Source organism: Halichoerus grypus, chromosome 5 (assembly GCF_964656455.1).
Source record: "Halichoerus grypus chromosome 5, mHalGry1.hap1.1, whole genome shotgun sequence".
Classification (NCBI taxonomy): Eukaryota; Metazoa; Chordata; class Mammalia; order Carnivora; family Phocidae; genus Halichoerus; species Halichoerus grypus.
The window spans coordinates 161,389,730-161,411,615 of record NC_135716.1 but is presented as its reverse complement, the minus strand read 5'-3'; positions in this window follow the sequence as shown (position 1 = coordinate 161,411,615).

Below are 21,886 nucleotides of genomic sequence, written 5' to 3'. Positions count from 1 at the left end.
ACTCCCTCATCAAGAGAAGAAGTCTGTTCTCCACCCACGTGTATGTGAGCTGGCCTCGGGACTTACTCTGATCAGTAGAAGGGAGTGCAAGTGATATTTGGGAGTTTCCAAGTTAAGCCTCAACATAGACACCATACAGCTTCCACGTCTACCCTCTTGCTACCCTGTGTATTGATTACATTTTTATATAATTAATCTGGGGCATCTTTGGGGGGCCTTGCTGGCTGGGGAGAAACTGCCCCTCCCAGAGCTAGCTAACTCCTGGAGATAGTAAACAACTCAGTGGGCCTACCTCTCAAAAACAAACCAACCAATCCCAACCCCATGCCCCCAGCCATCTCCTTTGTCTCTCACCCACCAGACCCATATTTCCCCTGCCCTTGGTCAACCAGTCCAATGTCCCAGACAACTAGGGACAGCCCCTATGCCTCAAAGCCCTCCAGAACTATTCAAACTAGCTAATCCTGAGCTGTTTGCCCTGCTCTGCCTTGCTTCCCATGGAAACCCCAATAAAGGCTGTGGCTTTTGTCTTCCCCTCACTCCTTTCTGCCTCCTGATTGACAGGGACACTTCCCCTGTGGCCCTGCATGGAGTTCTGTGCATAACATTACATTTCCTTTCCATGTGGTCACCCAGACATCTTTATAAATTAAGACCCAGGCACAAATCTCCCTGCCATGTGAAGAAACCGAGGGTTTCTTCCCTCCCATCCTGGAGGATGAGAGCGAGTAGAACAGAGACAAGCCCTCCATATACTGAGGGTCCCCACACCAACCAGCCCAGCTGATCTGCCAGCTGACTGCAACAGAATGAGTGACCCCAGGTACCGCCCAGATGAGCTGGGCCCAAATTGCTGGAATCGTGAGCAAATAAGATGGTCTAGGACTAGGAGTAGAAGCCAGTCTTGGAAGGCATTAGTCCAGGCAAGAACTGCCATGACTTGGCCTAAAATGGTAGCAGTGAGATGAACAGAAGTGGCTGGAATCAAGATATAGTCTGAAGGCAACCGGCAACGCTTACTGCCTCCGAGTGGGTGTAACAAGAGGAGAAGACTCAAGAAAGAAGCCACATTTTTAGCCTGAGGAACTAGGCAAACAACACTGGCATTTACTAGATGTGAAAAACCCAGGGAGGAGTAGATCTGGGTTAGATGTGGAGGGAGATCGGCGGTTCACTCCTGGATGGGTTTAGGTACAAGTGTCTACGGGCTGTCCCAGTGGGGATGCTGAATTCCAAGTTGGACATGCACACCGGAACTCAAGGGAGAGGTTTATGCTCGAGGTACAAATATGTGAGTTACTCAGCTTATAGATAGTACCTACAGCCATGGTGTTTAAAGGCAAGTCTTGTGAGATCACCTAAAGAGACCATAGAAAGAGAGCACAGAATCCCCAGGGTTTTGGTTTAAGGAGGAGAGATGAAGGCAGACTGAGAAGGAGCAGCAAGTGGGTAGGAGGAGGGCTGGGCTGGCGTGGGGGAATAAGGAGTGTTAAGGAGAAAGGGGTCAACTGCATTTTCTGCTGCTGGAGGTTGGGTGAGATGAGAAAAGAGAAAGAAGCATTGGTTGGATGACATGTAGGTTGTTGATGGTGATAAGAGCCATTTCAGTGGCAGAGTGAGGACAGAAGCCAAGTGTAAGTATGCGGAGGAGAGAAGGGAGGGTGTGTGTGCAAGTGAGGACAGTGAATCCAAATAACTCCTTTGATAAGTTTTGTCATGAAGGACAGTAGAAAACAGGCAACACAGGGACGGGCTGTGGGGTCAAGGGGAGGAACTTTTGTTTTACTTTTTTGTTATTGTGAAATGTATCAGACATCCAAAAGAATAAAACAGCATATATGTTCTGTTTGAAGGGACTTTGCTTTGCTTTTTTTTTTTTAAGATGAGAGGTACTACAGCATTTTGTATGCTAATGGGACTGATCCAGTGGAGAAACTGATGATGCAGGAAAGAGAGAGGATATTTACAAAAACAAAGTCCTTGAGAAGGTGAGAAAGAACAGGATCCAGGGCTGATCGGAGGCGTGGGCCTCTGTTAAGAGTAGGGACACGTCTTCCATTGTAGCAGGAGGAGGTTTGTCAATTTAGTGATAGGAAGACGCAGGGGTTCTTGTGTGACTGCTTCTATGTCTCCGTGAAGTATAAGGCAAGGTCGTCAGCCAACGGTGAGGAAGGGAGGGGGAGGGCTGGGGGGTGGAGGAAAGAGAGCCTGCTGTCTCAGAGTGGGGAAGGGAACAGAGGGAGATGTGTCGTGGCGCTACTGGGCAGTGCCCAGTGCCCATCTGAGATTTGTGGTCATGAGTTCAAAGCAAGACCGGTCAGTAAGCTTATGCAGGTTTCTTCAGGTTAGGTGCCAATTCAAGTAGGACCAATGAGCGAGGTTAGCCAGGATGGGTGTTTTGCCAGGATGGAGGTTTTGCTGGGAAGGCCATTAAGGACTTTTACGGTAAAATGATTATAATACATCTTGGGCAGGCTAAGGAGAGGGGTGAGGGAGACAGAGGGCAACTCACAGGTTTCTGCAAGGTACCTACAGCACCTGCAGGTAGGTGCCATTTGCCAAGATGCCATTCCCATCTAGGAGGAAGCCCAGGGTTTGGGGAAGGAAGGACTCTGAGCCCAGATGCAGATAGTTGTATCTGCAGGGATGCAGGTGAACAGGATACCTCTTCCCCTACACTGGCTCCTCCCCCTCACCCTTGGCCTCTGGCTGGGAAGGTGGAAAGCCAACTTGGTGACCCCAGCGCCTACTCCCTTGCCTAGCCTGCTCCAGCTTCCCTCCTTCTTTAGGAACCTGTCAGGGCCTGTTTGCTGGTCTTTTCAGTTTAATACATTTTAATCAGAAAATTAATCAGGAAACACCAGTTCAGCAGATAATTGAACAATGAGAAGACACGATAATTGCTGTTTAGTCTAATTAACTTTGTTAAGTCTTTATTGGTAACAGAGACTTCCTGAGTGAAACTTATTAAATGTCCTTCCCTGGAAAACGATTCCTATTCAAAGGAAAAGTTGTATGTTCTGTCTTTGCATTATTTCCAGAAGAAGATCGTGGGTCCTGCAGCGGTCCCGTGGGCAGAGGAGACCATAAATCTCTCTTCGGGCTGTGCCTGGCTTCCTTCTCGCTGGAGCCAAGAGCCTCGGGGCTCACAGGAGCAGAGCTCCCTGCTCCACCAGTTCCGGGAACCACATCCTGGGCCACCGGCTCCCTCCCAACCACGTGGCCTGCAGCCCATTAGTCCTGCTCTCCAACGCTTAGACTTTGGGGATCTTGAATAGGGCCACCCAGAGGCGTGGGGAGAGCACCAGGCCCCCTCCAGGGCCGGGGACCACCTGTGCAACCACCTATAGATATAAGCTGGCATACATTATGCACCAACAGGCGTCAAGCTCCATGTTGGGCAAATGCAAGATGTTGACCTGCATTTTCCAAATCACAGCCCCTTTGTAAAGGAGGTGGTGCCTTCAAGGCTTCTAAAGGCGTGCGTGCGAGGTGGTTGGTTTCTGCACTAAATATTTTTCTCCTTGGGGTCTCTTCTCGCTTTCCTCTGTGATCATTTCTTATGTAGGTCCTCTTAGAGGGGACTTGCTTCTAATCTGCTGCCTTACCAGACACAGCTGGTTCCCGCCAGAGAGCAGCCTGTTTCCCCCATGGAGGATGATCCCAGCACCAGCTCCAGTGGACACAGTTGGATGTCTGGCTCATGGAAGCCCTGGAGATTTTACTGAAAGACTCACTGTGGGAACTAGAGAACAGGTGTACCCTGCCAAGCTCTGGAGGGGTCATTCAGAATATGCTTGGGTACAAGAGAGAAAGCCTTTCACTCCCGCTGCAACTCTGTACCATCGCCTTCAGTGTCCACCCATATCACCACCATGACAATTTCCAGGAGGACCACCTGTCATTGTGACTGTGGCCCTGACTTCAGGGATGCTTGTCCTGAGAGGTCCCCTCTTTGTGAACTCTTGGCATCCGTGACCTGCAGCCCTGTTTATGAGTACTGAAGGGTTTGGGTGGTTCTGGACAGTCTGTCACAGTGGTATTATTTTAGTGCCCTCTGTCATCTTCCACATCAATAGGCCAAACAGATATTAAATTTACTTAGATCCTGCATGTCAGCCAGGGGAAAGGTGGCAGTGAACTAACTACTCCAAGACAAAAGGAAGTACAGATCATTACCAGACGGTTTTGTTTAACAGGTGCAGAAATGAAGGGTGACAATTGACTGGTTTCACCTAATCTGGGAGAACATCCCCTAACTGCTGGAAATTAACCCCTCAACCAGCTCTTTCTGAGCGTTTCCTGAAGTACAGCCTGGGGTGCTGCAGAACGAGTTGCCGCTGTGGTCTCCAGCAAGGTCACGAGGCTGCAGAGCCCAGCCCACCTCTCCTCATGCCACCAGATGTCCACCTCTGATGCCCTCAGTCAGGATGTGGCTGTTCCTTCTGTACCGTGGGCCACCTCCTACCCAAGTCTGCCACCCTTGATTGCCTACATGACTGTTGCAGACAGGCTAGAACTTTAGCAAGATTTTCCTGAAGATTTGGGACTAATGAAAAGAAGTACAGCATAAAGCATAATTCAAAGCTACTCCTGCAAGGGGCCACTCTTGGAACATCCAGACCCAAACCCAACCTCCAAACTTTTTACTGGACTGGTTCCCAGCTGGCTGCCAGCCAGCCTTCTCTCTCAAAACACAGATCTGCCTCAAAGTCCTCAAATCTTATCCCAAAATGATGGACAGGGTGGACCCCACTGAAACTGACATGCACCCACCCACAGGGGCACAGTCTGGCATCAGATCCCCAGCAAGACAACCCTGCAAGAATCCCACAGCACATTTCCCCAAGTCTGGGTCTCCCCAGTCCAGCCCCTGTCCCGGTTCTTCCCTCAGCAGTGACCAGAAGACCTGCACATCCCTCCTGTGTTCTCTCAGCCTCACCAGCGCCCACTTCCCTTCCAACAACAGCTCAAAGAAAAAAATCTCACCATCTTGGTACAAATGCGATAATTTACAAGCATGGGGCCGTGTGAATCCAGAATTAGAAAGGAAACATTTCTGTAAAGGAAACACCATTTGCAGAGGCATGGTTCCACTAAAATACTCTCCTGATTTACATTACTAAGCAGCACACCTAGCATCTCAGTCTGAAGCAATTGCATTTAAGTCCTCTCCAAGATCTAAGGAGAGCAAGGCTGGCTTCTCATTTACATAACTACAAGGGCCCATTCAAGAGGTTCTGCCAAGAACAAAGGGACAGTCTGCCCTAAAGGTAAATTCCAGTCTCTACCCTAAAAGACAAAAACTGCACACAATTTTCAAAGTAAGTTTTTCAGCTTCAAAAATTGTAAGGTCCAGTCTTCCAGGTGCCCCGTTATATAAGAAGCAGAAGGAGGATGATGGCTTTGAAGACAGAGATGGTGTCATGTCTATCTCTAGACAAGCTAACGCCCAGCTCAAGACTCTCTGCACACGTAATAGGTTCTCATTAAGTAAGAGTTAAATGGGATAAAGTATACAGGGGCAGGTGTGAGATCCAGGCCCAGAACAGCCTGAAAATAAAGACTGGAGAGACGTGAACACCTATCTATGCAAACCACAGGTAGCCAACGGAGGTCTTCTCTGGTAGGAAGATGCTATAGGTTTAGTTCCTCCATTAAAGCTGAGCACTCAGGCCTTTGGCCTGATCACACCCTCAACTGAGAGCACATGGCTCTGGGTCCATGGAGTTTGGTTGTGGCTTGTATACTACTACTAATGGCCATGTAATAATAATACTAATAGCCAATGGAGGATCATATGCATCAGCTCACTTAATAATCACAACAACCCCATTGCAATAGGAAGAAGGTACCATGAGGAACATATCATTAACATTCCCAATTAATAAATGGGAAAGTAACACACAGAGAAGTTAAGATATTTGCCTTTTCTGTGGCAGATTGGACAGTAAATGTTTCCAATTTTGCAGGCCAAACGGTCTCAGTTACAATTCCGCAAATTTACATTTGTAAAGCAAAAGCAGCCATAAACAATATGTAAATGAATGAGTGGGACTGTGTCCCAATAAAAGTTTATTTCCAAAGTCAGGCAGTGGGCCAAATATGGCCCACAGGCTGAAGTTTGTCAATCCTTGAGCTAGGAGGTAGTTGGACATTAGAGTCCAAGTTCTTAACCATTCATTACCCACATCCTTCTCTAGAAGCTGAAGTGAGCAAGTCCCAGAGTACAGACCATGAAGGATGTAGGAGGCAGACTTCACTTATCAGCCTGGACCTGTGGTCCCACACCTGATGATCCCAACCTTTGTCACACCACTCACTAATGATCCTTTTCTGTCTTGGGAATGGCAACTGAATCCACAGGTCAGGAAAGATAGGAGGTAGAGGTTAGAGTGGGGCTTAATAGGATAGGGAGCATTAGGGAACAGGCAGGTTATTGAGGCTAAAACATAGCATGAGATGGGGCAGGATGTTAGGAATTATGCTGCTGACAATGGTGATGATTTCCAACATGCTCACTTTGAGCCCAGTACTAAATGTTTTGCATGCAGTATCTGCCTCATGAGTTGAATTGTGTGCCCCACCCCCAAAATTCATAAGCTGAAGTCCTAACCCACAGTACCTCAGAATGTGGACCTTAATTGGAGAGTGGGTCTTAGCTTATCTTTACCTAAATTAAAATGAGGTCACTTGGGTGGGCTTTTATCCAATATGACTGGTGTCCTTATAAAAAGAGAAATTTGAAAGCAGACACACATACAGGGAACATGAACATGAAGCTGAACATGGACATGGAAGTGGCCATCTACAAGCCAGGGGGAGAGGCCTGGGACAGACCCTCCCTCACGGCCCTCAGAAGGAGCCTACCCTGCCCACACCTTGATCTCAGACCTCCAGGCTCCAGAGCTGTGAGACAATCCATTTCTCTGGTCTAAGGTACCCAGGTTGTGGTACAATCTCTCAGCCATCATTACCACTCTGGGAGCTCAGCTCTGTTATTGTCTCTATTTTACATAAACTAAACTTCATGGGGGTTGAGTGACCTGCCTACAGGCACACAGATAGGAAAAAGTGGAGTTAAAATCTGAACCAAGCAGGCTTTGCCAGATTCCAAACAGATAAAGGTTCCAAACTGAATGTGTCACCCAGAATATGCTTCTTTGGCCTAAGGATTATTTTCAGCTGAAGTAATTGAGAAGAAGCAGATACAAGAAAAACTCTCTCTCCTTTGCCTAAAAGCAGGACACAAATTTACAAAGGTGCCCCTACTCCCCTCTCTACCAAGAAGGACACAGGTCAATCCCCAGAGACATCTTTAGGCCCTTACCAGTGAAGAAGACACCAACTTAACTCTGCATAACAAACTATATTCTTGATTACTGTGCTTTTCCTGGTCACCACTCCCCTGTCCCATAACTGACCTCCCACGCCTTTCTTTTGCTCTGAAGAAGGCATTTAAGCCTGAGTTCCAAACCACCCCTCTGAGTTACTCATTTTCCCCTGGGGATCTCCCATACAGAGATGAGGTACACATGTTAGTAAACTTCTATTTGTTTTTCTCTTGTTAATCTGTCTTTTATTACAGGGGTCTCAGCCAAGAACTCAGAAGAACAGAGTGAAAATTATTTCTCCTCCTCTATACATATTTTAACCAGTAATCTATCCCACACTGCATGGGGTGCTGGAGTCAGGGAGAGGGTGGAATGGCTCTTATCACCTCTCACATATATCTGCTCCCTGCACCCCCACCCTTGAAGGTAGACCTTGACCTTTCAAACCTCCTGAAGATCCCACGCTTGCCACCCCCCATGCACTACCCCTGTCTGTCTTAGGGGAAGGCTTTGCTCTGAACTCGGCAGAGTTGGTTCCAGACAGTAGGGAGCTTGGTGACTATGTAATGTGCTCTGTCCCCACTGGAGGAAGGTAATTTCCCCTCAAGCACCAAGGGGTCAATGGGACTGTTAGCTTGCTCAGGGAAGAACCCACCTTGTCCCCACAGACACCCCCCGGCCAGCAGACACTCTGGTTGGCCTGTCTCTTCTCATTAGGCCTGAGGGGTCAGGAGGCAGCTTGGCCAGTGGCTTGCTGTAGCAGCTTCTGCCTGGAGACCAGAGCTCCACTGTGGAGACACTGTGGCTTCCAGCCCCAAGTCACCTTGTCTGCTCTGAGAGCTTTGGCCTCCCTGGCTAATTAGCCCAGGACTGGTGCTGTCCAGAGGCCTTCTGCACAGAGACAGCCACACGCTTGGCCTTTCACAGACAGGAGGGGCCTGTTGAGGCTGTTTTAAGAAAATAGGATTGTCAGAGTCCAACAGATAATTAGTATTTAAGAGGCACAAGTTAGCAAGGTTAAAAGCTGAAAAATAAACACACACATACCACATACACACACAATTTCAAACAATCCTTAAGACTAAACAGGAAGCTATGCCTGGGAAATCATTAATAAAAGATAAGATTTCACACCAAGGAAGACCAGGCCCTCTCAGGCATCATTGCTCAGCCAGGCACCCTTATGCTGTAGAGCTCTCATCTTCCCCTAAAACCTGTTCTTCCTCCACCCTCCTTACTTCTGCCAGTGGCTCCACCATCCTGTAGCACACAAACAACATCCTGAGAATCCCCCACCCCACTGTGCATTCAGCCCCCACATTGCAGGGATTTGCCCTTGCCAGGGCAACTCCTATCTTGTCCCCCACACCAAGCCTGTGGACTCTGCCCTCACTCCGGCCCCATCTCTGGCCTGGATCACTATGACTTCTATCTGGTCACTCCCCCACCGTATCCATCCTCTGTAAAGAATCTGATCATGTCATCCTTTTGCTTTAATCCTTTCACGGTATCCCACTGCCAAGATGCCCCCATGGGATAGTAATTAGTATTTAGAGGCACAAGTTAGCAAGGTTTGCCTTTGATCTTCAGCACTGGGTTTGAACTGAAGCTCTACCTAACTTCCATGTGGCCATGGGCAAATCTCTTCAACTTCGGGCTTCCCCACCTATAAAATGGGGATAATCTTATCGACCTCAAATGTCAAACCACTGCCTTCAAATGTCAAACCACCATGACGGGTTAAAGTAATCAGCACCTTGAAGATGTTAATGACTCAGTAAAGTATGGCTTTTATGATTATCAACCCGGGAAGGAGAAGGGGCTTGTCTAGGGTTACCTGGTCGATTAGCAGCAAGTCCAAGTCTCCCAAACCCCATGATACTCCAAGCTCTCAACAACTGTTTGTTGAGTGAATGATCGTCAATCAGTCAATCTCAGCCTCTTCTGCTACTCCTCTAGGCATTAAGTCCTGTGTCTATTAAGCTTACTAAATCTATTAAAATCCATGCAAGACAAAGGTAAGGAAACTCAACTTCCTTTTTTTGGCCCAGGATAATCTTTCTCAAGACTCAAGTGAGCCACCTGGTGCTCCTATCTGGGATTGTGTGAACAAACCCAAAATGGCTCAGACCTCCTAAGCCATGTGCTGGCTCAGCTGGACTTTTGCGACTAAAAAGGCACTGTCCCTCTGTTTCCACATAAGGGTGCTTTATTCTGCACTGTAGCTCAGCAAAGATTTCCTGAGCTCCTGTAGTTGACCCAGGGTTAGGTGGCGAGAGAGTTGCACACAGAACTGCTATCTGTAATGGAATAAATCTACCTGTTAAGAGTGACACTAGGTGCAGCCACTGAGCCCTTGGATGTGGGCAGTCTCAGGAACCAAGCTCAGAGGACTTCCTCTAAATGTGTGGGAGGACATCCAGAGCCCGGGGGAACCAGGCCTCCACCCTGCTACAGTGAACTAGCCTGTACCCAGTGCAGTCCTACTGAAACCCACAGCCCTTTGCTACCTGGGCTTGAAACCTGAGCATCTTTCTTGACACATTTCTCATCACCAACACCCCCTAAACCCTGTCCATCCTATCTCCCAAATTTGTCCATTTCCTTCCAACACCACTGCCACCAGCCTATTCCCAGTCAGCCTGGCTTCTCTCCTGGATTATTGCAATCACCTCCTTCTGCTGTCCCTGTTTCCAGCCTCACCCCTTGCTACAACCAAAACAACCATTCCCTTAAAACCTAGCAAAGTCCATATTCTTATTGCACATGGAAAAAAGTCCAAAATCCTTAACTGGGCTGACAACATCTTAACATTCTATCCTTTGGCGCAGTCTGACCAGACCCCTGATATACCTGCTTTGAGAGTGTCGATTCCGTCTCTGCTCCAGGCCTCAGCATGTGTTATTCTCCCTGCCTGAAACACCTTTGCCCCTTCTTCTTCCCTTCCTGAATTTATTCAGTGAGTGTCTATAGAGTGCTGGGGATGTGTCAGGCACTGTCCTCATGAGGTTCAGAGTCTCATGGAGGAGTCATAGATTAATCAAATAACCACACAGGTATATAATTTAAAACTGAGATCAGTGCAGTGGAGGAGAATGACACAGAGACCTAACCTTGCAATCTGGGAGGGCTTCCCTAAAGAAGGGATCCTTTAGCTGAGAGGTGCGTAGTCGTTCAGGAACTGGCGGGATGGGAGGCTGGGGTTTTGAGTGGCCCCATTCCGCACTATGTGTGAAGAGCCCACCTGCCATGAGAGTAAAGGAAGCAAGCAGGTGAAAGGAAAAGAGGGTCTTAAAGGTCATTGTGCCCCTGGTTCCTAGCCTGAGGCTCCTGAAGCTTCTGCTTCTTATTTTCATAGGCACCCCATCTTTCTTTCATAGGCTAGTAATGAACAAACCCTGACCAATAAAATGATGATGCTCCCAACAGTTGTTGGCAGGGCCTTTGAAATCACAGAGACTTGGGCTCAAATCCTGAAACCTCCACTCTGCATTATGTCCCTGGGCCAGTTACTTCTCTGTGTGAGTTTTATGCACCTTAGCTGTAAAATGGGACAATATTGTTTCCTTTGCAGGGTTCTCTTGAGGATGAGTTAAGATGGAAGGCATGTCCCTTCTATAGTGAGCTGCAGAGGGATCGACAGTCTCATGCAATCTGCAATCTGAGTGAGGGTAAAAGAGTTAGGGGTCTCTCGTGCTCTGGGCCGGAATCCAGACATGAAACTTGGGTGGGCTCAAAGAGGCAAAAGCAGAGAGCTCAAATTTCTCATCAGGGAGAGAGGCTGGCAACACCATTTAAATTGTTGATGTATTCCATTAAAATTGACTAACTTTCTGGTGGAGAAAAGTGTAATTGAATCCCTGGACCACTCAATATTAAATAGGTTCCCTGATTCCTTTTCCCCACCCCCAACCCTCCAACTATGAAGGAAAACAGGCTGTATATAAATGTCTGCTACTTAGCACTTGACCATCCCTCCAAACTGATAATCACTTGGCTCTGGTCCAGCAAGCAAAGAAATGAAGGATGGTTGATAAGGCCATGTAAAATCTGGACCCTTCCCTTAGAACCCAGTGACAACCCTCTCTTATCCTGCCTGAATTTATAACCTTAGGGAGTCCAGAGAATGTGCTGTTGGTGGCAACACTGGGCTCCCTAATTATACCTCAGCAGGTAGCGACCTCACACATCCAGCCGCACAGAGCAGTAGAATGGCAGGCTTCCCCCACAGAGGCAGAAGATCCCTAAAGGAGACAAAAGGGGTGGCTGAACCCAATATAGTCAGCCCCTTTTCCCAATCTCACTAGTGAGAATAATCACTTGTCTTCTCTAAGAGGAGAGAGGAAGGTGCAGAGCGAGGTCAGGAAACACCAGGAGTGGAAAATAAGCACATGACCTTAACATCATTAACCCCATTCTGTGCCATTTACGCTGGTCTTCCTTTTGGCTCTGCAAAAATGTCATGCTTCTTTCTACCCCAGGACCTTTGCACATGCTTGCTTTTGGCATTGAGCGATACTTGGAACACTATCTTCTTTTCTCCCTTTGTCTGGTGGCCCCTTACTCATCTTTTAGGTTTTAGCTTAAACATCAATTCCCAGGAAACTCTTCATAATCTCCCACACAAGGTCACATGCCCCTGTTATATGCTCTCCTGGCTTCTGGACTTCCTCTTTGAAGCATTTGTCAGGATTTTAAGTACATAATTATTTATATGGTAACTGACTAATGTCTGCTTTCTCAATAAGACTACGTGCACTGAGGGCAGAGGCTATGTTTATGAGGATGTCTACTTTATCTCCAGCCACAGTTTCAGCACTGGCACATGGTAGGTGCTCAAAATATTGTTTTTTTTACTACTTATTATTTTGATATACTTTCATTTTGTTTGAATTTCATTTTTTTTTTAACAGCTTTATTGAGGTATCAATATACAAAAATTCAATAATTGGGGCACCTGGGTGGCTCAGTCAGTAAGCGTCTGCCTTCAGCTCAGGTCATGATCTCGGGGACCTGGGATTGAGCCCCACATGGAGCTCCCTGCTCAGTGGGGAGCCTGCTTCTCCCTCTGCTCCTCCCCAGGACCTCCCCCCCCTTCATGGATGCACACACTCTCTCTCCAATAAATAAAATATTTAAAATTAGAAAAAATTCACATAATTAAGGTATATAATTTGATGACTTTGGACATAAGCATACACCCATGAAAGCATCACCACAATCAACATAATGAACACATCCATCACCTCCAAAAGTTTCCTCATGTCCCCTTGGTTTGGGTTTTTTTTTTTTTAGGGTTTTTTGTTTTTATTTTTGTGTTAAGAACACTTAACATTAAATCTATATTCTTAAATGTTTTAAGCACACAATACCATATTGTTAACTACAGGCGCTATGTTGTATAGCAAATCTCTACAACTTTTTCATCTTGCTATCTGAAATACTACACCCATTGAACGGCAAAGCCTCATTCCTCACTCTCCAGTCCCAGCAACCACCACTCTACTCTCTGCTTCTATGAACTTGACTATTTTGGACACCTCACATGAGTGGAATCATGCAGTATTTGTTCTTCTGTGACTGGCTTATTTCACTTAGGATAATGTCCTCCAGCTTCACCAGTGTTGTAGCATGTGGCAAGATTTCCTTCTTTTTTAGGGCTGAATACTATTCCACTGTAAGTATACACCACATTTTCTTTATCCATTCCTCCAGCAATAGATATTTAGGTTGTTTCCATTATTCGGGCTACTGTGAATAATGCTGCATTGAACATGGGAGTGTGGGTATCTCTGTGAGATCCCCTGATTTCAATTCTTTTGGATAAATACCCAGTAGTGCAATTACTGGATCGTAGGGTAGCTCTGTTTTTCATTCTTTGAGGAACCTCCATACTGTTTTCCATAGCAGCTGCACCATTTTACATTCTGTGGTGGCTTAAAAGATTAATGAAAGAAGTAACTGTAGTTAGCTCACAGTCATTTTAAGTACTTTACACACATTAACTCCTGTAAGGTTTATAAGAACGCTGAGGGGTATATTTTCAGTACCTCCATTTTACAAGCAGGGAAGCCGAGGCACAGAAAGTTCAGAAACCGTGCTCAAGGTCACACAGCTGACACTGGAGCTGGGATCAGAAGGCAGGCAGACAAACTCAGCGACAGTATTCACAATGCTCTGTGTCACCTCTTGAGGAAAGGGGTGTGAAAGCTTCCCAGGATTAGAGAAGTGGGGGAGGGCAATAGTGCAGAGACCAGCCAGAGGGAAACAGAGACTGGGAGAAAAGTCAGAAAAGAACATCCTAGCCGTGACACTGAGGTGCTGAGCCAGGGGACACTTGTGATCTGGGGGTGAAATGTGGGGACACAGAGAAACCCAGGGCTCACCTCTGCCTCTGGAATCATAAGCCCGGCCATCAGCTTCCATCCTGGGAGTAGGCACAAGGGTGTGCTTCAGGGGGGTCCAGCTGTGGGCACTTCTGCCTCCCTGGGGTTCTTGGCACACCTGAGGATAACCCCTGCCTCCTACCGGTTGTCAGGAGACGATAACGCACAAAACATTTCAGCCCAGCGCCTGATACAGTAAACATTTGATAAATGTTTTTAAAACCTTTCAGAAGGGCCCACACATGTGCCATAGCCCTGACCAAGGCCTAACAGATGCCATGGGGTGCCTCTACCTGGAGGGGATCTCCCAGGGGGCTAATGGTGAACTAACTCCGCCACTGAAGTCCTATGGAGATGGAATGCTGCCACCTCCACGGCCGCACCTGCGTGGTCAGCATCTGGCAGGCTCATTGTTTTAAGTGATGAGCAATTGTCATTTTCTGTCACCTGCATGATAAATCACTTTAAGAACTCCATTCTCTCGACAGCATAAGTAATTACAGCCCTGGTGTCTGGGGCCCTGGCACCGATTAGGAGGGAAGCAAACAACGTTGGAGCTGATGCGGACTCATTTTTCTTTTTCACAAGGGTCTGGAGGCCACAGGGTCAGACAGGCAGGCAGGTCCCTTCCTGGGCTGGAAGATGCACCCCCTCACATGCCTTAGCACCTTCAGACCTACAGCCTGGAGACAGCCCTGCACTAGCCGCCCCGCAAAGCCCCTCACCCCATTTTCCCTAGCTGTCTTGGAGACGTGATTCCCAAATGGACCAGTGATTAGGAGGAAAATGTATTATATTATAATAGGGAGAAATAATTCGGCTAGATAATAAGGGAGGGAAGAGTACCTTATAAGAGGTTCTGTGCGTGGTGACGTGCGCTTGGGAAGATCTTATCTATTGTGTTTTCTTGGTAGACATGGAATGTATTGAATTGGCGGAATTAGTCAACATCTTGGGGTCAGTAAGCATCTCGGTGACCCAGGAATGACAATGAGGATAAGACTGAATGATCCTGACATTCTTGGAACCTGAGATGGAAATCCCAGAACAAACCTTGGGAGCCATTTGTGCACAGGATAGAGAATCAAAGCACACAGGGACGGGCTTGGGTGGCGTAAATGATGTATGAAACCGAAACGCTCAAGAAGGTCTTGGGCACGGTCCCTGCCAGCGCTTCTTCCACCACCATGGTGCTACGGGTGTAAATAATCTCAGGGATCCCACGCCGTGCACCTGCGTGCCTACTGCCGGCCAAGAGTTGGGGGAGGTCATTCCCCTGGCAGCCTCTGTGATTCCACTTGGAGCCTATCCTGACAGCCTCCTGTCTTGACGACTTATCCCAGCCCCTTATCAATAGCCAGAGAGATGTGAGCTTTTCCAGAAGTGATTAGCTTGAGAGTCAGCAAACAGTCCTGGGCAATGACACCAAAAATAAAAGGCTGGAGAGATGTACATGATTAAATAAGTTTGGGAAATGCTGCATACCAGTAAACTTCTCTAGGAAAGTCGCAATACATTAGCATTTTAAAAGCTCTGAGAAGTCCTGCAGTAAATAACCTGTTTAGCTTTTTTAACCCCTTGTTTCCCAAGCTGCTTTGGTTAAGGGACCTTTCTCATGGATACCTAGGAACATTCTGCTGAATCCTTTGGGAAAATGTTTCTTGGCACAGCTAAGACCTTTGACCGTGGGTAAGAGAGGAGGACTGGAGCCTGATTCCATGCAGGACCTCAGTGACCTGATCAGAGAGGAGATGCTGAAGCCTGCTGTGTTTACCTGAGTAACTCACATTTGCTGGGCACTTACTTGAGCTCATGGGTTTCTGGGTGCAGAAACTGAGCTGTAGAGGAATCAAAGTAATGTGTGCAGTGATATATATATAGGAAGTGGTCAAGCCAGGATTGGGGGTTGGCCTTCCAGACGCATATGCCACACAAACCCTCTGGGCTTTAATTTCCTTATTTATAATATGAGGGAAATGACCATTGTATCTACCCTTATAAGGTTGAGATGAGGATTAAACGAGGTAATAAAGGGCTTAATGCAGGGCTTAGCACATAGTAAGCGCTTAAGAAGTGTTATCAGCACAACAGACCCCACACAAAGCCGTACTTACCCTCTCTGGGGACAGGAAGCTCATTATCTTACAAAGCTCTTGACACTTTCAGGCAGCTTTAGGTATTAGAATAGCCACCTGCTACTGAGCCAAAAACCTGTCTCCCCTTCCCCTACGTCCTGACTCTGCCCTGGAAGCCGCTCCAACCCTCCTCCCCTTGCAGCTCAGAGACCACAGACCGGGATGGCATCCCTGAGTCCACTCACCTTTCCTCTCCCACCCCCACCCCAGTACACTGAGCTTGGATGACAAGGCACTTTGCTATCAGGTTAGGACCTCTGAGCCTTTCTCCCTCACCCTTCCTTTGGGCAAGATCCCTGGTTTCTTTATCTGGAAAGGCCAGCCTCTGCCACAGAGCACTCAGCCCTTGGAAGCTGAAGAAAGGTAAGCACACCCTACCAGCCAGCCCAACCCACCTGGGTGGTCAGGACAGGGATGGGTCAGCCTCACGCCTTACTCAGCTCCTCGAAGAGAACCAAGAGCAGGAGAAGGGATGCCGGCCAGGCCTCTCTGTGCACTTCCTTTCAGGCTGACTGAGATCAACTAACCATTGTCGAGGGCCCCAGGGAAGGTCCAGCCTGCCTGCTGGACCTGGAGCCAGTGGGCACCGGCTCAAGGAGGGTGAGGGCAGGACATGATGCACATTCCCAACAGCATCCTGAAGGTGAGGAGCCCTGGGGAGGCATAGGGGGAATAACCAGCATTGTGATGCACATTCCAGCCCTGTTCTACTTGCTTTATGTATCCATTAACTCATTTATCCTCCCAAGATCCTATCTGCTCCCATTTGAGAGATTAGCAAACCAAGCCAAGGAGAGGTTAAGTAACTTGCCCAAGACCACACACCAAAGAAGCAACACAGCTGGTGTTTGAACCCAGGCACTAGAGCGTGTGTCTTAATCTCGGAACGACACTGTCTTCCCAAAACTGTACATCTGGAACAGTCTGGGGAAGAAGGAAACAGAGGATGGGAGGTTAGAACAGAGACTAGAAGGGTGTGAAGAATTCAAAAATTTAGAGACAGAGAAAGGCCATTGTTCAGGAGAACAGCAGGGGGATGGCAGGGGGACGGACCTGGCACAAGCAGCGGGCAGACAGGATGACCACTTGCCAAAGCAGAGGCCATGGGTGGGGAAAGGGTGATTTCACCCTCACAGAGGAGACAGGGCGGGGGCGGAGGCAGAGTCCTCACCACCCCAAGCAGCTCACAGTCCTATAAGCAAAGGCCACTGCAGAGAGGCCACTTGAGAGGGCCTCTCCACAGGCTTAGCATCTCCCCAGGAAGGGAGTCTGGTAGCTGCTCAGCTTACATCCATAAAGCAAGTCAGACTCCAGTGGGAAAGCTTCTGGAGTCCCATTAGTGCCGAAATGGCCCAATGCCGCCCCACTCCACCCTCGCAATGAATTAGCTCCATGGCGGAGATGGAGGAGATGCCAGAGTCCCCCCTCATCTTCCCTAACCTTGGGACAAATTAAATCAAATTCCACTGCATGGTCTGAAGGCATAAACTCCGTTAGCTGCACCAATATATTCTGCCAGGCAGGCAGGCTCCCAGGTACTAATTACTTTATTCAGCAAGTTAAACAAATGATATGATATCTAAATTCGAAGGAGAGGCACCCAAGAGTTATGGAGCACATACCACTGGGACTTGCCAATGAACAAAGCAAAATAGAATTGCTAAACCAACAGCTCAAAGTATTTATCTGTGTATCCTTCAAGGTTGAGTTCAAGGCTTCTGTTCACCCCTCCTTATTGAGGCCATCTCCATGAGCCTTTCCTCCCCAGGAGGCTGTGTGGTCTGCTGGTTAGAGCACAGCCCTGGTCTCGGCTGGAGGGACTGCTCCCGTGGACTAGCTGTGTGACTCGGCTCATCCACATCACTCCAAGCTTCATGTGCGAGAGGATGGGCTGGGCAAGGAGTGAATCCTGGGTTGCGAGTCAAGGAAGTGCTGACCAGGGCAGACTTCTGTGCCCGAGGCGGCCCCAGCAAGACATGCAGCAGAGCAGAGCCCTCAGGTTCTCCCCTGGGCCAGACCCCTCCCAGCAGGGAGGAAGTACCCCCATTATTCTTCCTAAATTTACCAATTGGAAAGACGTCATTCCATCTCCCCAGGGTGGCAAAAATAAATGGGGTGGAAAGGGACCTGGAGCTACACTAATTGAACTCCTTTTACAGGGAGAAACTTCTAGAGTTGGGGGGAAAACTTTTTCCAATACACAGGAGACAATGAGAGGTGGTGGCTCTGGAGTCCAACAGGATGGATCTGAATCCATTCTTCCCTCACTTATATGTTACGTGATTTGTAGAAAGAACCTTAATCTCTTTGATTAAGGCCCCAATAAAATCTGGCTTTAGTAGCACACAAACCATTCCAAAAAAGTTGCCTGCATTTCCCTGAGCTTGATCCTTAGTCCTTTATTCCTAGAATCCAGAAACTTCTAGGACTCCTGAGCCTGGCATTGCCTTGGGACTTTGGCTTTCTGATCTTCCTCCACTCATGTCCTCATTGCTGACTCTGCTGTCTTCTTCTAGAGTTTCTAGAGCAAAGACAAAGCTCACAGGTACCCAGGCAGAGCCATGACAGGCCCAGCCACCCCACATATATGGATATCTTTCATGGTTGACCATGGCAGCATTAATTGTAGGACATGACCTCATCCTCCTGGTTATGACTGATTGGATAGCAGTGAGCACATGACTCAACCTGAGCCAGTCAGGTTCTCCTCCCAGTAAAGAGTGGAATTCATAATTCACACTGCTAGGAAAGTTGGAAACTGATGCCATGTGTTAAAAGCATAGATAAAACTGAACAAGAGAGAGAGATAGGAGAGAGAAAGGTTGAAAAGTGAAGCACAATCCCAGAGAAATGCAAAGATGAAAGATCCTCTGGCTCCAAAGAGAGCGAAACACATAGACAAGGTGACTGCTATGGTTCTTGGTGGCTTCCAATGATCTCTGCATTACTGCAAAAAAAAAAAAAAAAAAAAGCCACTATTTTTGTTTAAGGCAAGCTGGTCTCTGATACTTGCAAATTAACGAATCTTAATTAAAATACTCAGAATGGTTGAGAGTCAAGCCATCGAGCCTGGAGTGCATACTAAACCCCTCTAACTGCACATCCGCTGTCTCGGTGGGCTATGGGGAAGGTTCTGGAGGGACCTGGGCCCCTTCCCCAGAGGGAGGAACAAAGTCTGAAAGCAAAGCCGGTGAGGAGATGTGCTGACTCAAAGCCTACTCCCCGTATCCCAGACCTATTAGAATCTGGAATCCCCAATCAGAGGACAATCCTCATTCCAGGGCTCCTATTACAGTGGTTCTCCACGAGGGAAGATGGTGGTTCTCAGCTCTACTAGGGGCTTTTCTTCTAACTAGTTTTGTTTGAGTTTTACCACTAGAGGCACGATTCTGACAGTCCAGCGCTCTTACTTGCCCACACTGTTGGATCTGAAGACCTTCTCATTAATGTACCAGAAAAAGAGAAATTCACCTTTTCCTTGACTGAATTTGACATCAACCCACTGGCAGTCTGGGTGCTTTCAGTAAGAAGGAAATGGGGCCATTGCGTCACCCGCTCCCCACGTGTGTACACCAAGGGGTGGATGTGGTCTGGGGGAGGTACTCAGTGTTATTTTGGGGGGCAAGTCAGAGGCCATGGGAGGGTTCTGCACCCTGGCAGGGGACCCAGGATTCCTAACCAGGCCCTGACACTTGTTTCTCAGTAAATGTTTGATCAATACATTAATCCGGTCAGTCACTCTGGCCTCATCCCCCATCAGCCCCGTCCCACCCACACTCACTCCCTTACTGTCCTTCAGATGTTGTCTTGCCTCCATCTGACCTGCCACTGCTCTTGATGAGACAGATCTTGAATCCTTCTACCAGAGACCAGCAAAAATAACTCTCTGGACTCCCTGTTTGCTCCCTCTCTCTGCCCTGATCTAGGTTTCACAAGAAGGGCTGCCCTGTGGTCTTCCTCAGAGAGCCCTAGCATTCCTCAGGTAAGTAGGAGTTCCCACCAAGGACCCCTGAGACCTGCTCCTGCCTAGCTCTGAAGCCCCATCTCTTACCTTCCCACCTGCACTGGAGGGGTATTGAACGGCTGACCTCACGATGTTCCTTCGAGACTCCATGCCCTTGTGTAGGCAGCTTCCCTCACATGGAGTGCCAAATCTCCCACTCTACCCTTTGCCAGTCCGGCTGCTAACTCTTACATCGCCTTCACGACTCTCCCCCTGCACACGTCCGACCCCTCTCCTCTTTCCCTCCCATGGGCCCCTCTCCAGCACTGCTCACCTCCTAAAGTAACTGATGGTTTACTTGCCTGTGTCCACCACACAGCTGTGAGCACCCAGAGGGTAAAGATGCAACCTATGCCCCTTTGGTACCAAGAAGAAACAATGATTGTTATTCACAATAAGAACTGACTATAGCTGCTTTTACATCCTAGAGGATGGCGAAATTCCTATCAGAGGAGATGGCTTTTTATTTAGGAAAATACATGGAGGCACATGTTTGGAGTTAAAAGTGAGACTCCCCAAGGCATGGTCTAGAAGGAGCAAGTACATCAAAATGGGAGGTGAATTGCATAACAAAGTGAAGAAACTCGAGTTCCGGGGACTGTCCGGGAGAGAAGGCAGGCAGCTCTTGGGAGAACAGAGGGAAGTGAGGAGTGTGAAAAGGGGGATAGGGGATGGGGGCCCTGTGGGGGGCCCGGATCAGATGGGGGGCCACCAAATGTGGGGCACTCCGATTGCGTGGAGGCGGGCAGCATAGGTGGTGATAGAATTCACCCAAGGCAGGTCAAAGGAGCTGGGAGCTAACTGAGTACAACAGAGGGGAGTGGCGGGCAAGACAGCAGAGGACAGACTGCCACAGGCCGTAGTGAGGGGCCACAGTTATGGGGCGGAGTAAGGGAGTCTGGGGTGTATGGCATCCCCCCTCCCCTTATTTTTTAAGATTTATTTATTTATTCCAGAGAGAGAGAGAGAGCAGGAGCTGGAGGGGCAGAGGAAGAGGGAGAGAGAATCTCAAGCCGACTCCACCTGAAATCACAGGCTGAGCCAAAACCAAGAGCCAGGCGCTGAATGACTGCACCCCACCAGGCACCCCATGGAATTTTCCCTTTGTTGGTAATCTTAGGAACTGTGCCTGGTTGTCATTGGTCAGTTAAGGCCTATGGTTATTTTGAGCTGGGTGGTCGCTTCATGAGCCTGCTTGCGTTCAGCTCGGAAGTCGCTGTGGGCCCTTGAGCCTTGCTCAAGTTTGCATGGCTCAAGCCTGTTGCCTAAAAACGGCCCCCACAGGCCCTAGCAAGTAGGCTGAGGGCCCGAAGAGGAGAGATGGACCGTAGCCATCTCTCAGGCCCTGTGGGCCAAGGCACTCAGAGACACAATATGTGGAATATTGAGGTTGAAAGTCTTTCTGACACTGTGCTGTCCTGTGCTATCACCCCTCGCCCCCTATTATTCCAAACCTTCAAGAAAAGTCCAACGGAGAACAGCAAGCCCTGGGGTGATGGTGCTTTGAGAGGGGGTAGTGAAAGAGACCTTGTCCAGCCATGGGGAGAGGCCTCACGCAGAGGGGCAGCTGCAGAGGGGAGCTGGTGAGGGCGTGACTCAGGGGTCAGGGCAAGCACCAGGTCAGAATTAAAAGGCAAGCTGCAGAACAAAAATCATCTCGGGAGTTTGCAGAAAGCTTGGGGAAGGAATTGAAAGACAGGGCCTGCCATTTTGAACACAAGCAGGGGGAGTGGGAGAGGAGAAAAGCAGGCTTCCCGCTGAGCAGGGAGCCCAATGCAGGGCTCGATCCCAGGACCCTGGGATCATGACCTGAGCCGAAGGCAGTCGCTTAAATGACTGAGCCACCCAGGTGCCCCACCATTTTCTTTAGATTAAAGGTTTACTGCTCCAATGAAATGAAACTCTGGCCAGCCTGGGGGCCTGTGAGGCTGGCCTGCATGCATTTGGGGCAGCTCTCTTCCATGACACATGGGAGAGAAAAGGAACATCCAAAATGCTTAGCCAGAACTGTTTTCCAAGTTGTAATAA